This window comes from Bemisia tabaci, chromosome 10 (assembly GCF_918797505.1).
Source record: "Bemisia tabaci chromosome 10, PGI_BMITA_v3".
NCBI classification, from domain to species: Eukaryota; Metazoa; Arthropoda; class Insecta; order Hemiptera; family Aleyrodidae; genus Bemisia; species Bemisia tabaci.
Window position 1 is genome coordinate 41,946,125 of NC_092802.1, and position 15,184 is coordinate 41,961,308.

Below are 15,184 nucleotides of genomic sequence, written 5' to 3' on the forward strand. Positions count from 1 at the left end.
TCCACAGACTTTTAAGCGAATTACGCCTTTTACTCCTGGCTGAGAAAAAAATTATTGCCTAGGAAAAAAATTGGAACAAGCGACGGGAAATTTTCACGATCCATTACAGAGAGTGCTGGTAGCGTGGTGCCGGGACTGGGTGGATTTCGAACTCGGAGCAAAATTTTGCGGTCTTTCCTTAAATGGAGAGGAGATCGTGGAAATTTTTCTCGACCTAATATCACCGTTAGGATTAAGTACGGATAAAAATGCGGGCCATAAGAAAAAGATCAAATACACTCAGGCCAGGAGGATTTCCATAGAATATCCGTGAATTCGGAATATACCTCTGGTTTTCGAGTATCCGCGGTTTTCAGATTGTCATGAGTAGCAGGGCGTCCTATGCGATATATCGATTGATCTGCCATTTAAACCTATAAAAAAGGATCGATTTACAAGGTTTTTGCAACGAGCACCTAAATAATCGATTCTTCACCATACCTTCAAATGGGGAAATATCGATAATCGATCATTCACGCCACGCTACTGCGAAGTATGGACGGATTATTGTTAAAACGAACTATGTGCATGCATAAATACGTCGATAGATCGACCAGGCAACAAGGCTACCGCCCGTTCTTGGCAGACTTCATGTCGTCGTCGCCTCTCTCCACGTCAAGTGCAGTCAAGTCAACGCCACCATCGACTTATCGATATATTCCCGTTGGCAGCTACGGTAAAGAATCGATTATTGCGGCCTTCGTTGCGAACCTTGGTGATCGATCTTTTCGTATAGGGTTAAACGGCGGATCAATCGATTCATCAAAACCACTGAAACATAACCGCGCGATCGACCAACAACTACAGTAGACTCTGGATTATCCGGATTAATTGGTGCCGGGCCCGATCCGGATGAAAAAGAAATCCGGATAATAACAGTAAACACAAACACCACCAACCAACACCACAGTATTCTTATTATGTATACATCATGTACATACCAACACGAATTTAAAAGGTTAACGCCAAACTGAACGACTCAATGGTGATTGTGAATGGTAGCCGACAACGATAAATTACAATACAACGATTAAAGCGCGCAATGCGTGAAGTATTCATACAGTCTTGTAGCCGCTAATGTGCGTTTTAGGCTAACTAACCGACTGCACTGCGTTTGGCGTAATGCGAGAAGTATTTATGCAATCTAGTAGGCGCTAATGCGTTCCACGCCGACCTCACTGTTTGGCGCAATGCGTGAAGTATTCCTTCAGCCTTGCAGGCGCCAATATGCCTTGCGACCGCTTCTCCGCGGATCCGCTCACTTATCGGAATGCGTACGTAGTTACATGGTTGCAAAATCGATCCGGATAATCCAGAGTCCGGATAATACGAAGCCGGATAATCCAGAGTCTACTGTATACCACATCAATGGAGAATTTGCATGAAATTTTTTATTGCTTCATCTGAAAGTGCTTGAAGAGCTAATTTCACTGTATTTTTTAAAAATAATTTCTGATATGGGAGGTGGTATAAATATAGATTTAAAAGTTAGAAAATGCGCCGCCTAGTGACGTCATCTGGTGGCATTTATTAAAACACATGTCTTTTAGCGAATTAGATCATTTTGTCATATCTTCTCCAATAATTGTTCAATTCACGAACCAAGGGTATCCTCGTGTTCAGTTCACTCAGTAGTTTCCACTTACACACGAAATTAATCAAATTTCAGACACCTACAAATTCTCCATCACCAGGATTTTTTGCCCCAATCCCGATTTGTGTGAGACATTTTTCGCATTCTCGCAACGTCGCAAACGGAGATTCATACTTTCGAACTCAGGCCATCGATGAATTGTGATCCAGACGAGCGGATTAAATTGTGATTTTTTATTTCGGTGATATCTGACAACCGTGTACAGCTGATGCTCATAGTGCCCCACAAGCCGAGTCCGGGTGCAACTCTGCCATGCTAAGTAAAAACGCCGTACAAGCATCCAGACGTTGCCAAATTTCCTTCCTAAATTCGGGAATTTCCGGGAAAATTAATGAAGATTTTCTTTCCAATTTTTCAGAAAATTTTGCTCGTAATTCGATCTAAAACACCGGAAAATTTTAAGGAAACACACCCATGACTTACTACGAAAATAAATATTTTCCGAGAGGAATTTTGGCAAAATTCGAATACTCCCACGGCGGTTTTTCCTGGCACGGGAGTCGAGTTATTTCGAACGGGCGATATGAGTCACGTGCATAATGGGAGGCAAAAATACATTCCAGCGATGGCATGGCGTGCTCTGCGATAAATCGATCGACTTGCCATTCAACCTATGGAAAAGGATCGATAGACAGAGTGTTCACAAGGAACAACTGCGGACTGATTATTGCAACTTATAGACAAACCTATAGACAAAGACGACAAAAGGGATTTGGAAGGATCCTATTGGTGGAAGCAAGTGGTGGCAATGGACATAGGAGGTAGGTAATAGACTAACTAACGGCAACCCACTGAAGACCCGACAGTTAGTCTATCATTTTCTTCCTTAGTCTATAAGAACCAACCATGTCAACCAATAAGATCGCTCCATACTCCCTATGTCTTCTTTGTCTATCGCTTTGTCCATCAGTTTCAATAATCGGCCCGCCGAACGATCGATCTTTAATCAGCTCCATATGGGAAAATATCGATAGTCGATCATTCATGGACGGCTTGCCACTGCATTCTAGAATGGAAAAACGGTGGCGTTATAAATGGAAACGGCACCGACCTGCATAAAAAGCTACATTCATATGCATAGGGGATATTCCAATTGGACGCATTTCTGTCCAACGGAACTATGTGCATTGAGACATGAGCCCTGAGAATCGTAAAAATATATGCGTGACAGGGCTCACGTCATGATGCACATAGTTCCGTTTGGAAGAAATGCGTCCAATTGAAATGCGAGAAAGCCGGCTCGGCTCCGAGGAATACATTCGGTTATTCCAACCGAATTCGGTTTATTTCGGTTTCCTCTCCCGGCTCTGAATGGACCGATTTAGTGACTACGTCATTCCATAGATCGATGTATTCGCTTGTTCAATGGAGAATTTCACACAATTCTTTATTGCTTCATCTGAGAGTGCTGCAAGAGCTGATTTTGAAGCATGTTTATTATGATTTTTTTTTCTGATGCAGGAAATATTATAAAAATAGATTTATAAGAGAGAGAAAGCACCGCTTAGTGACGTCATCTGGCGGCATTTCCCATTGAAACACATGTACTCCAGCGAATAAGATCGTTTTGTCATATCTTCTCAAATTGCTCGATGGTCAGTTGCGCTGGTCACAGAATCGTGTTCTGATGCTTGATCAGGGCCGGAATTAGGGAGTGGCCACATGGGCCGCGGCCCATGACGGCAGATTTAGGGGGCGGCAAAATTTTGCAATTCATTTAAATGTAGGTTTAAAAAAAACAGATTCAGAAAAAAAATTACAAACGAGAAAAGGCGACAAAATTTCTCATTTCCTGAGTGTATAGTAATTTCTAATTTTGTCGTCTTTCGGTGATGCAGGAGACAGCACCTTTAATTAGTCGAGTTAAGAGAGAAACCAAACACGCAATTTGGCCTGGAGCGGCGCGGCGCATAGAGAGGGATGATGACAAAAACTTGAGATGAAAAGGAGAAGCCCTCGGCGCGGCCGTGATCGACATGCAACACATATTAGCGCCTACAAGACTGCATGAATACTGCACGCACTGCGTCAAACACAGTGCGGTCAGCAGCGGTCGGCGCGGCACGCCGCGCCGACCGCTGTTTCACGAAACGCACGAAACGCATAGCGCCTACAAGGCTGCATGAATACTTCACGCATTGCGCCAAACACAGTGCGTTCAGCGCGCGCGGTGGAAGTTGAACGGTTGAACGCGGTGGAACACGAGTAAACGCGTCTTATGCACCCCTCCCCCTCCGGCACGTTTACTTGATGGTTTTTATTGTAGTTTCAAAACGAATGCGAAGAGGGCGGCAAAATATAGGCGGCCCTTCAGCGGCAAGTAGGTAAATCCGGCCCTGTGCTTGATTCTTGTAGATTTAGTTCAAACCGCAAATATCTACGTTCGATATGAACCGAGATATCGCTCTTTGAAAACTCAGGTTTTTGGAATAATCCACCGCGGTAATGACACCCTTTTCCCCCTTCTTCCACCTTGCTTTCATCAGTCAGTGTGATGCACATTTGCACTGGTTACTCAACGTAAAACATGCTTGAAACTCGGATGAAAGCAAGGTGGAAGAAACGTAGGGTGGTATCACTACCGTGGTGGATGACATCGTAAACCGAATTTTTCAAAAGGTCGATATCTCGGTTCATATCAAACGTAGAAATTTGCGGCATGGACAGATCTTTTTATTCTTAGCTAATCTACAAGAATCATGCATCAAAACACGATTCTATGACCAGCACAGCTGCCCAAGCCCATTCGATTTCAATCATTCGTTTTTCCAAGTAAGTGAAAGTTAAAGTATATTTCGAAGGTCGTTCTGTGCATTATAAGCGAATTTTCGCGATCGAATATATTCGACGATTGTGCATTTTTTAAAATGATATTCGACTTCTTCGTTCGGAGACCGTTGAAATTCATCATTTTGAAATTTCGAATTCACCTCGGGACTTGAATTCGATTTTGAATTGATGCAATCGATGCCAAAAACTTCATCCTTCACCAGAATTTTTGTCTCGTCTTTTCTTTCTGTTTTTGTGTTTTGTCAATTCAAGTCTGGTGTTTTTGCAATTTGCTGTGTTTTAGTGTTCCGTGTTTTCTTATTTTCTTCTGAATTTCATTTGAAAAAAAATCTAAACTCTGATTGGCTCCTGCTATCACTGATCATCGGCATCACTCAGCACTGATGAATTCGTTTGATGAATGATATTCGATCGCGAAAATTCGCATTATGTATTCCGTTCGGGAAGGACTGAGCTTTTTGCGTCGTGCGCTGACGGGCTGTCGCGTGTAAGGTCGAGGCTGAGGTTTTTTGCTGATATTTCGCATGCATATTCAGCAAGTTCAGCACGTCGAAGCGTCCTTTTACCGACCACCAAACGTGTCGCGACTATTGTCTCCGAAAAGTACGGATCGAATGGAAAATGTAAATCCTGAAATACTACCGCGACGCGATGCCTTTAAGGTTCGACCTCCGCGTTAGTTGCGTGACAAAGGTAATGAAATGAGTCCTTGTCTATGGCTTTGTCTATCAATTTCAATAATCGGCCGCAGTGGCGCGGCGTGCTTTGCGATACATCGATACTCTTGATTCAATCAGAATCTAGCTTAAATCAAGAACCAAGCCTCTTAATTTAAGCGGATTTCGTTTTGATCCCAGCAAACATCCGATTGAATCAAACGTATTTTTTCTTGTCAATATTTTCAAGAATCTGGACTCTGGATCCATGAGGTTTTTTTTTTTTTTTTTTTTTTTTTTTTTCCCAGTGAATGAGCACCCTAATGATGGATTCCTAAGCACAGCTTCAAATGGGGAAATATCGATGATGGATCATTCACGTCTTGCTACTGGATCCCAAACTGCAAAAAGACTTGATTGACTAAAACGTTACAAGTCTTCGGGACCATAGATCTTCCTCGCGAATGGTTGGATATCGAAAAAAGGGAAAATACAGGGCAAAAGAACTCACGTGAAAGTTTGTTTGGGAGAGCTGTTGATTTTAGATAGGTTCGATCAATTTACAGGTTCAATACGTACCTGAAACAAAATTGAAAAATACATTTAAAATCGATCAAAAATACGGTACAAAAAACGATACAAAAATACATGAGAAGTCGAGAAATGATTCGAGCAAAGTTTCTGCGTGGTTTCGGAGTTATCGCACCATGACCTAGGTCACGGCGATCTGGTTTGCCGTGCTGGGGAGCACCGCCGTGGACGCGTATACACGTTGCAAGATTGTCTCCAATAAAACGGTTATTTTAAGGAAAAATCCCTTTAAACCTGTGTTGAATATTCGATTCTTGTCGGTGCACCTAGCTCCTTCAAGAATCGATACATTTCCATAGGTTTGAATGGAGAGAAAACAATGTTGCCTACTTCCTGCATCCGCCAACGATGCTAGCTCCATTGGAATCTGTGTTGAATAATCGATGTGTCGGTAAACCTGGTCCCTTCGAGAAATCGATACATTTGCATAGGTTTAAATGGAGAGGAAACGATGGATTCGCCTACCAAGTTATGAATATTTTCCCCTGATATTTTCGAATACACCGGATAAAATTACGAACCGTATTCACCGAAAATATTAGGGGAAAAAACTAACCAAATTTTTCCCAAAAATAAACATTTTATCGGGAGAACTTTGACAAAGCTCGAATGGTCATGAGGGGTTTTGTTCATTTAAATGTACGCACAACAGCCGATATCTACCATATCAGGTTGTTTCATCTACAATTGATGCTTTATAATGGTTTTAAATGGGTAAGACCAAGTGGCGAGGCGTGAATGATGATCGACTATCGATATTTCTCCATGTGAAGCCATGATAAAGAATCGATTGTTAGGCGAGCACCCTAATATTCGATATTTTTCCATAGGTTTAAATGACAGATCGATCGATATATCGCAAAGCACGCCACGCCACAGGCAAGACCGCTTTTTCAACTTTCAAGAACCCCTCTTGGGCTTAACTCATTTAAATGCATCAATGGCGTGACGTGCTTTGCGATGTATCGATTGATCTGTCATTTAAACCTATGGGAAAATGTCGAATATAAGGGTGTTGGCCTAACAATCGATTCTTTACCACGGATTTAAATGGGAAAATATCGATGGTCGATCATTCACGCCTCGCCACTGATTAGGTGCTTCTAATTTTAGCTCATATAAGAAGCAACGCATGCGCCATCAGTTTCCCTACGTAGACACTTGCTTTTATTGATGAGCCAGAAATGGACTGCGTTCAGCAGGAAAGAACCAAGGCACACCGGCTATTGCCAAATTTAAAAGGGCAATTTAATTTTTAACATGAATTTGCAGATTTTAGTGAATTTCCTGTTTGGTACGGAGCAAATTCCTTGCAGTGTTAAACGGAATCCGCACTTACGTCCTCTCGTAAAAAATTTAATTGCCCGGTTAAATTCGGCAATAGCTAATGTGGCTTTGGTTCCTTCCTGCTGAACTCGGTCCAAATAGTGGTCCCTTATTGCAAAATGTAGTCCTTTGATTTAAATGAAGGGTGTCTACTAAAACAGGCTGGCCAAAAGTCAGGACTTATACAGTACTTTTTCGGTACATTTTCGAGAAATTCAGTACCTCCTCGACGGAATAATTCAGTACTTTTCCAATATCTCCATTTGACGAAATTCGAAAAATTTAAAAAAATTGAATTTCTCTCTCAAATTGCGACAAAAATGAAAAATTCCGGACCTTCTGACGGAATTTCCGCTCTTTTTCGGTACTTCCGGACCGCCCTTAAAAAATCAGGACTATTTCCGGACTTGTAAACACCCTGAAATGAAAATTATGTTGGGTAAATAAGTTGGCCCGGTCGTAATGGCCCCGTGGTTCCGCGAACATTTCCGCAAAGCCTGGAGGAGGGACGCCTGAAATTCGTCGAGACAGGATGCTCACTGCTCACAGAGAGTCGATTACTTACAATATACTTTTGGCGTCGTTACACGGTACTTCTTTCACTCGGCCGAAGGAATACAAATATCGTCTTGGGACAGCTTTACAGGGGCTTCGCACTTAGCGAACGGAAGCGGAATCTCGCCAGAGACAATGGACGCTATTAGCGTTACGTCACAAAAGTGCAACGGAGAATCCCTATCGTGACGTCACCACTCACAGCAACTATGTATATGTGTGCCCGAAATTCCAGGAAGCCTCATTTTAACCTACCAACCGCCTAGGCTAGGTATGTACTACCGCGGTGGATGACGTCAAAAGCCGAGTTTTTTAGGGCGCGATTCTCAGTCAATATTCAAAGCAGAAGTTGCTGTTTGGACGATATTCGTATTTTTAAATGTTCTGCAAGAATAGAAGATCAAATAACACGATTATGTGACCAGCGCAACTGGCCCAATAAGAAAAAAGGATAGGATAAGATAAGATAAGATATTTTATTCAAAAAGTAAAACATAAAATAAAGAACAAGATTAATCTGTCCGGCAAATTGGGAGCCCCAACAAAGGAGCCGCCTGCGATTTCGTATGCATACATCACGCACATCCCTCGAGCACGAAAAGTTGCATACCGCGGTTGAAATTGAGAAAACGGAGCGCCTGCGATTTCGTATGCATGCATCACGCACATCCCTCGAGCACGAATAGTTGCATCCCGGGGTTGAAACTGAGAAAACAGGAGCGCCTGCAATTTCGTATGCATGCATCACGCACATCCCTCGAGCACGAATAGTTGCATCCCAGGGTTGAAATTGAGAAAACAGGAGCGCCTGCGATTTCGTATGCATGCATCACGCACATCCTTCGAGCACGAATAGTTGCAGTCCCGGGGTTGAAATTTAGAAAATAGGAGCGCCTGCAATTTCGTATGCATGCATCACGCACATCCCTCGAGCACGAATAGTTGCATCCCGGGGTTGAAATTGAGACAACAAGAGCGCCTGCAATTTCGTATGCATGCATCACGCACATCCCTCGAGCACGATTGGTTGCATCCGCGTCTTTCCGTCCTGAAATCCGGAGCTCCTTCAATTCTAGGACTGAGGAATGTACTTCATCATGAGAATTGGAGGGGGCGACGGAGTTGACAACAGCGGTTACGGCGAGTCGATAACCGATAATGGATTGCGGCGTTGCCTTGTCGGGCACTCGTGTTGGAAAATATCCGAAAACGGCGCCGGCGAGGAGGAAGGAAACTGATCTATTCGGAGCGACACTCGCACTGGGCTGTCAGTGAGGCTGGACGCGGGCACGCGGCGCCATGATGGATCGAGCGGTCAATTAGATGCCCGCTCCGACCACAGCACGGCCGTGCAACGGAAAAACGCCGTATAAACCTTCGGGTGTTGCCAAATTCCCCATGAAAAAACATGTATTTTTGACAACATCCATGCCTATTTTCCCTTGAAATTTTCCGATATTTTAGATTAAATTCCGTCACGAAATTGTCTGAAATTTTGGAAAATAACTGTCGGAATTTTTCCGGTGAATTCGGTTTTTACCGAAGGCAACTTGGCAACGTCTGAAGGCTCGTACGGCGTTTCTCCTTAGCACGGCAGAACGCAACTGGTAGCTCTGGTGGCATGAGAGCGTGCCACTATTTGCATGTGAGCCCCGTAAAGAATGGATGGACATGTAAAACAAGGCTCAAGAGGAGATTGAGATAAGTTCTTACGACGGAAGGGCGACGAAGGGAGCTGCTGGCCGTGAGCTCGCCGCGGACTTGGCTCTCGCTCTCGGTCGAGGGGGGGGGGGGGGGGGGGTCCATATAAAATGGATAGTGCACACCAATTTAGTCATAACTGTAATCAGAGTTGCCACAGAATTTAGAAAATGAAATTCCCTGACATTTCCCTGACACATCTGGGTGAAAATCCCTGACAATTTGAGATGTGACGGATGGTTCAGAAGGCATGATTGAAAATAGTTTTTAGGCAAAATTTCTTGTTCGAAACCTCAAACCCATTCTAGAGAACAAATAAAGGTGATTTAACACATTTTTCCTGACAGTTTCGTCATTTTCCCTGACTTTTTAAAATTCCCGGACATTTCCCGGTTTTCCCTGACCGTGGCAACCCTGTGTAATCCAAATTGAGGCTGATTAACGAGGAGGGCTTCATCCACATGAATCCATCGACAAACTTGTGTATCCATCGACAAATCCTTGAATCGATCCGTAAATCCGTAAATCGATTGAGGAAACACGGATGGATCGACAAGCTTGTGAATTGGTCTATAAATCCGGCAATCGGTCGAAAAAACCACGGATCGATCGACAAACCTATGAATCGATCGATAATCCGTAAATCGATCGTTAAAATGTGATTCGATCGAGACATTCGAAAATCTATTGAAAAACCAGGAATCGATTGAAAAAACGGAATCGGCAAAGCGTGAATCGATCGAAAAGCCCGTGGATCATTTGACAAATCCGTGAATCCATCGATACATCCGGGAATCGGTCGACAAAATTCTCTCGAATCGGTGTCGATCGGTTCACGATTTTACTTTTCGATCAATTCATGTCGATCGAATCGACAGCGCTTTCTCCATCATCAAGACTCACGGTTGCCTTGCCTAAGATGACGTTTTTAAAAAGGCCCTTCTTGCACGGTTAAAAATAAAATTCGGGAATTTTGCATCCATGCTATTTCTGAGAGTCTTCTGGATGGTTGAAGGCAATTTTACAAACGCTTCTTTCAGACGTTTCTTCTACTCTCCTCAAAATTCCATTTTGGCACTATCGCCTTTCGTCGGAAACATGGCAGACGTAATAGGAAAATATCTTCTTTGCGTCTCTTGCTTCCTCTTTTACAAACAATCGAAATCGAGAAGATTCGATTAATCGATCTATCGACATCGTTATCGATAATCGTTCAACCCAACACATACGTCATCCACCGTCATGTCACTGCCTGTCGAGTTGGAGAACCACCTTGTCTCGTTCTCGAACGTCGGGATCGTTACAAAATACGTATCATTACGTTTCACACTCGTAATGGTCCGACGTCTTCATCGAATAAGGACGTAAACGCCATAGGGATCCCGCGGCACATAAGCCCTTCTTCAAATAAGGCCTTCGGATCTCGCGATAATTGTGCATATTGCAACGTGGAAACACGAGCGGATGGGGATATTTACGCCGCTTGCGAGCAATTTTCGCACACGCGAGATATTAAACGGCTAATTAAATATGTTCCTGACGATCATCTTTGGCTTCGGACATGTACGTTGGAGAATAATTATGTTAAGTCCGTCGAATTAAAATACAGACCCGCAGGGAGCGATCCTACCCGCCCAACACGGAAATATTTTAAAAATATTGCTGAAATATTGTCAAAAACATTTTAACAATATTTTAACAATATCGAAATAATATTGCTGCAATAGTTTGTTGTCCGCCCCCCTGACAATATTGCAGCAATATTGTCAAGGTAATATTGATAATATATTTTAAAAATATTTACTTGCGATGAGGTTATCATATTCCATATCCGTGTGCGCGCACTCTAGGAGACGTCTTTGGTACTAATTTTCTTTCTAATGTACACATGCGTCCAGGTTGTGGATCGTAGAGTTGTTACTGACCTTAAAATCCGCGCCGTCCTAGTCGGGATTAGAACCCACGCCTCGGGGTGGAGTTGATATCCGAAGTCCAGTACTTTACCACCAGACCAGCCAGGCTTGATGTAGATGGGCCCGTAAATTCAATCTCTTAACTATCGCAGGCCTCTGAGTCCGTAATATGTTTGTTTATTGACGGATTCTTATAATATTTTACCAGAATTTATTATTTATTATTTATTTATTATTTTTTATTTCATCCTGTAATTTGTGTTTCAAATTCTTTATTAATTGTACTCAACATATTCCTATTCATGTATTACAAATTTTCGTTTTTTTTAACTCTCTCTCATTTTTTTCTTTACCAAATTACTGTTTTTTATAATTGCGTCTTTTTCCAGTTTTAATTATTTGAGCTTTTTCCTAGTTTGAATTTATGTCGATGTATTTATGTTATGTTATTTATTTTTTTCCCTTCTTTTTGTCTTTTCTTCCCCCCCCCCTTTCTTTTTTCTAGCGATTGATTTTAGTAAGTTCCGCAAAATAATTGGTAAACAGAGCAAAACCATACGCTAATTTGGCAAACATTTTGAAAATCTAGCAAAAATTTTAGCCATAATAGCATAAACTAGTAATGTTAATTTCGCAAAAGTATAGTTGCCATTTTCGCACAATAAAATTACCACTTTTGCAAATTGTTTTGTCGTTCTCGCCACGAGGGTGGGCATTTTAGCAAAAAAAGCAAATTGCAGAAATCGCAAACCATTTTTTGCCATTTTAGCAATTAATTTTTAAATATTACAAAAATATTTATAAAATATTTTTAACATAATATTAAACAAATATTTTTAAACTAATATTTCTAAAATAATTTTAAAATATTTTGTAAATATATTTTACAAACTGTTTTAAAAGTAATTACATAAATATATTTTGTAAATATATTTAAAACATTTTTATAAATATATTGTTACAATATTGTCATGAAATATTTTAGCAATATTGTCAACATATTTCTGCAGTGTATTTAAGGAAATATTTACATGACAATATTGTTTCAATATTGACAATATTGCTGCAATATTGCTGCAATATTTCGTGTTGGGCGGGTAGAGGAGTATTTTAACTTGTAATAAAAAACAATATATTTTAGATACCCTCCCCACTGCTGTACGGGGTGTACAGCAATTTTCAAAAATAAAATTCCCTGCGATTTTCCCTGATTGCCCTGACAAAAACGGCGACCATTTGAAACGACGAAATCGGATTCTTGAAGAAAATCGAATCAATTCGATTAAACGATTATTTCGAAAAATATCCCCAACACTGCGGTCCAAAAGTGGTCTATTTTATGACAGTTCGCTGGAAGAAAAACACATTGGATCTAGAGTCCAGACTCTTAAAAACATCGACAAGAGAAAGTACTCTTGATTCAATCAGAATCTAGCTTAAATCAAGAACCAAGCCTCTTAATTTAAGCGGATTTCGTTTTGATTCAAGCAAAAATCCGATTGAATCAAGAGTATTTTTTCTTGTAAATGTATTCAAGAGTCTGGGCTCTAGATCCAATGTGTTTTTTCTTTCCAGTGCTGCGGTCCAAAAGTGGTCTATTTTATGAGAGTTTGGCAACGCCGTCGGTGGACCGGCGACGGCCCCAGTCGGTCTCGTAATTCGCGTCTATGGAAATGAGCCGTCACCACTCCGGCACGGAGTGGGGGGAGAGGGGTGAGGGGGGGGGGGAGGGCATCGACTGGAACGGAAAATGGAAATCCTGAGCGGGTTCGGACAATGCCTCCGGGGAGCTGCAACGCCGCATTTCCGGCGGAAATCCGCGGGTATAAAACCGCGGACGCCCCGCCCGAAATGCATCGCGCATCCGTCGTTTCGACCCGCGAGGATGCGCGCAACGCGAAGTGGCAACGTCGGCCGAAGGGGGGGGGGGGCGCTGTAGGGGCCGCGGGGGTGGGCCCCGGGCGATGATTTATTTTCGGTCCGAGATTCGCTCCCGATATGAACCAGATTCCGATCTCCGTCCAGGGAACGGAACGCCGAGCTCAAAGTGAGGTGATGGATTTGGAAAAAATATAGAATAGGAATTCATCCCGATAAATATTCGTTCAGAAAGTTCGGAAACGAACGCTGTCATGCTAAGGAAGAACGCCGTATGAACATTCGAATCTTGCTACATTTCCGTTCATTTTTGAGGAAAGTTACGAATATTTTTCCGATTTTTCGGAAACTTTAGATGAAATTGCCAACAAAATTGTCTGAAAAATTGGAGGGAAAATATTCATAAGTTTACTGGGAAATCGGTGTTTTATCGAGGAAAATTTTGCAACGCCTAAAGACTCATACAGCGTTTTTTCCCGTGACCATCCAAGGGCACAGAAACTTCCGAAAAATACTAGAAATACTGGAACTACAGTACTACTGCTGAAATAATAGAGTCAGTGACGTGTTGGTTTCAATGTGTGACAAAACGCGTTGGTGCCACCCTGCGCCGTGTCAAATTCCCATAGATTTCTGGATACCACTATTCGTGCTCTACGCTTATCCTAATTGCATACGTAAACTATTGAAGGCGCTTGGGTTTCGTATCTGTTGTTGTTCGAGCGATGTGGCCGGCGTGGCGCGGCGCCTTCCGAAATTGCCATGAACTTCTCGATGCGACTATTAGTACACAGCACTTGTCCTGATTGCATACGCAAACTATTGAAGGCGCTTTAGTTTCGTATCTGTAGTTGTTAGAGCGATGTGCCCGTTTACTGCCGTGCTAAGGAAAAACGCCTTATGAACCTTCAGGCGTTGCCAAATTTCCTTTGATGAAACACGAATTTCCTGGTAAACTTATAAATATTTTCACACCGATTTTTCAGATTCTTTTGCTTGCAATTTGACCTAAAGTTCCTGAAAATTTCAAGGACAATACTCATAACTTTCCTCAAAAATGAACATTTTATCGAAGGAGATTTGGCAACTCTCGAATGTTCATTCGGCGTTCTTCCTTAGCACGACAGTTTACCTCCTTCGTCTGTTGGTACTACCGTTTCCATCAATAGGATCGCTCGATTTACTATTTGCTCTCTTTGTCTATCGCTTCGTCTATCACTGAAAATAATCAGCTCGCAGAGGCAAATCTTACAAGTTCTTTTTTCTTCCATTTAAAACCAGTTTAAAAATTAACGTTTTCTTTAATTTAAATAATAAAATACAAGTACCGATTCTCTTTAATCGACTGTTTTCGACACATTTAAATGGAGGGAGAGGAGTGTTGCAGATTGTGTCAAAAAAAATGACGCCACGCCTCAACGCGAGGGGAGAGGGAAGAGGGAAACGAAGTGAAAAAGCTTTCAAAGTCAGACAAAGGAGGCCAAAGTTCGATGCTAAAATTAAACGTTTTCAGCGGATGATGCAATTTGAATTAATTTCCTCGCTCGCTTAGCATATGAGCTGTCCGACTGCGTTCCGACGCAGCGTGCGTTTCCTATTCTTCTTCCGTTTTTGGCGAGAACCTGCCAGTGGCGTGGCTTGCTTTGCGATAAATCGATAGATCTGCCATTTGAACCGATGGGAAAGGATCGATAAACGGGGTCTTCGCAGCGAGCACCTTAATAATCGATTCTTTACCATAGCTTCAAATGGAAATATCGATAATCGATCATTCACGTCTCGCCACTGGTTTGGAACCTCATATCGAGATGGGAAGCCCATTAGGGCACATACATGTGCGCTTAATGTGTCGTCTTGATGCTGAGACAATATAGACGTATTTCCGCTAAACGGAACTATGTGCATTATGACGTGAGCCCTGTTATGCATATAGTCTTATGGGCCTCAGGGCTCATGTCTTAATGCACGTAGTTCCGTTTGGCGGAAATACGTCCATATAATTTGGAGACCCCGCACGTGCTGATGGTATCCTCTGAAAGTTAGGACCGAAAAGCATCGTTTTTCCTTGATTGTGACTACAT

At 42.2% G+C, this 15,184-nt stretch overlaps 1 protein-coding gene across 9 annotated transcripts in view; it reads right to left on the reverse strand.

Annotated features, from left to right (window-relative positions):
- The window catches only part of TP53INP (Tumor protein p53 inducible nuclear protein), an 83,606-nt gene that overhangs the window by 47,115 nt on the left and 21,307 nt on the right, over positions 1-15,184 (reverse strand). For 4 of the 9 annotated variants that reach the window (XM_072305344.1, XM_072305345.1, XM_019043774.2 and 1 more), the window contains exon 2: positions 5,651-5,718. The exons of the other annotated variants lie outside the window; for them this stretch is intronic. The gene's annotated coding sequence lies outside the window, so the exon portion shown is untranslated. The remainder of the gene's footprint in view (positions 1-5,650; positions 5,719-15,184) is intronic. 9 annotated transcript variants of the gene reach the window in all.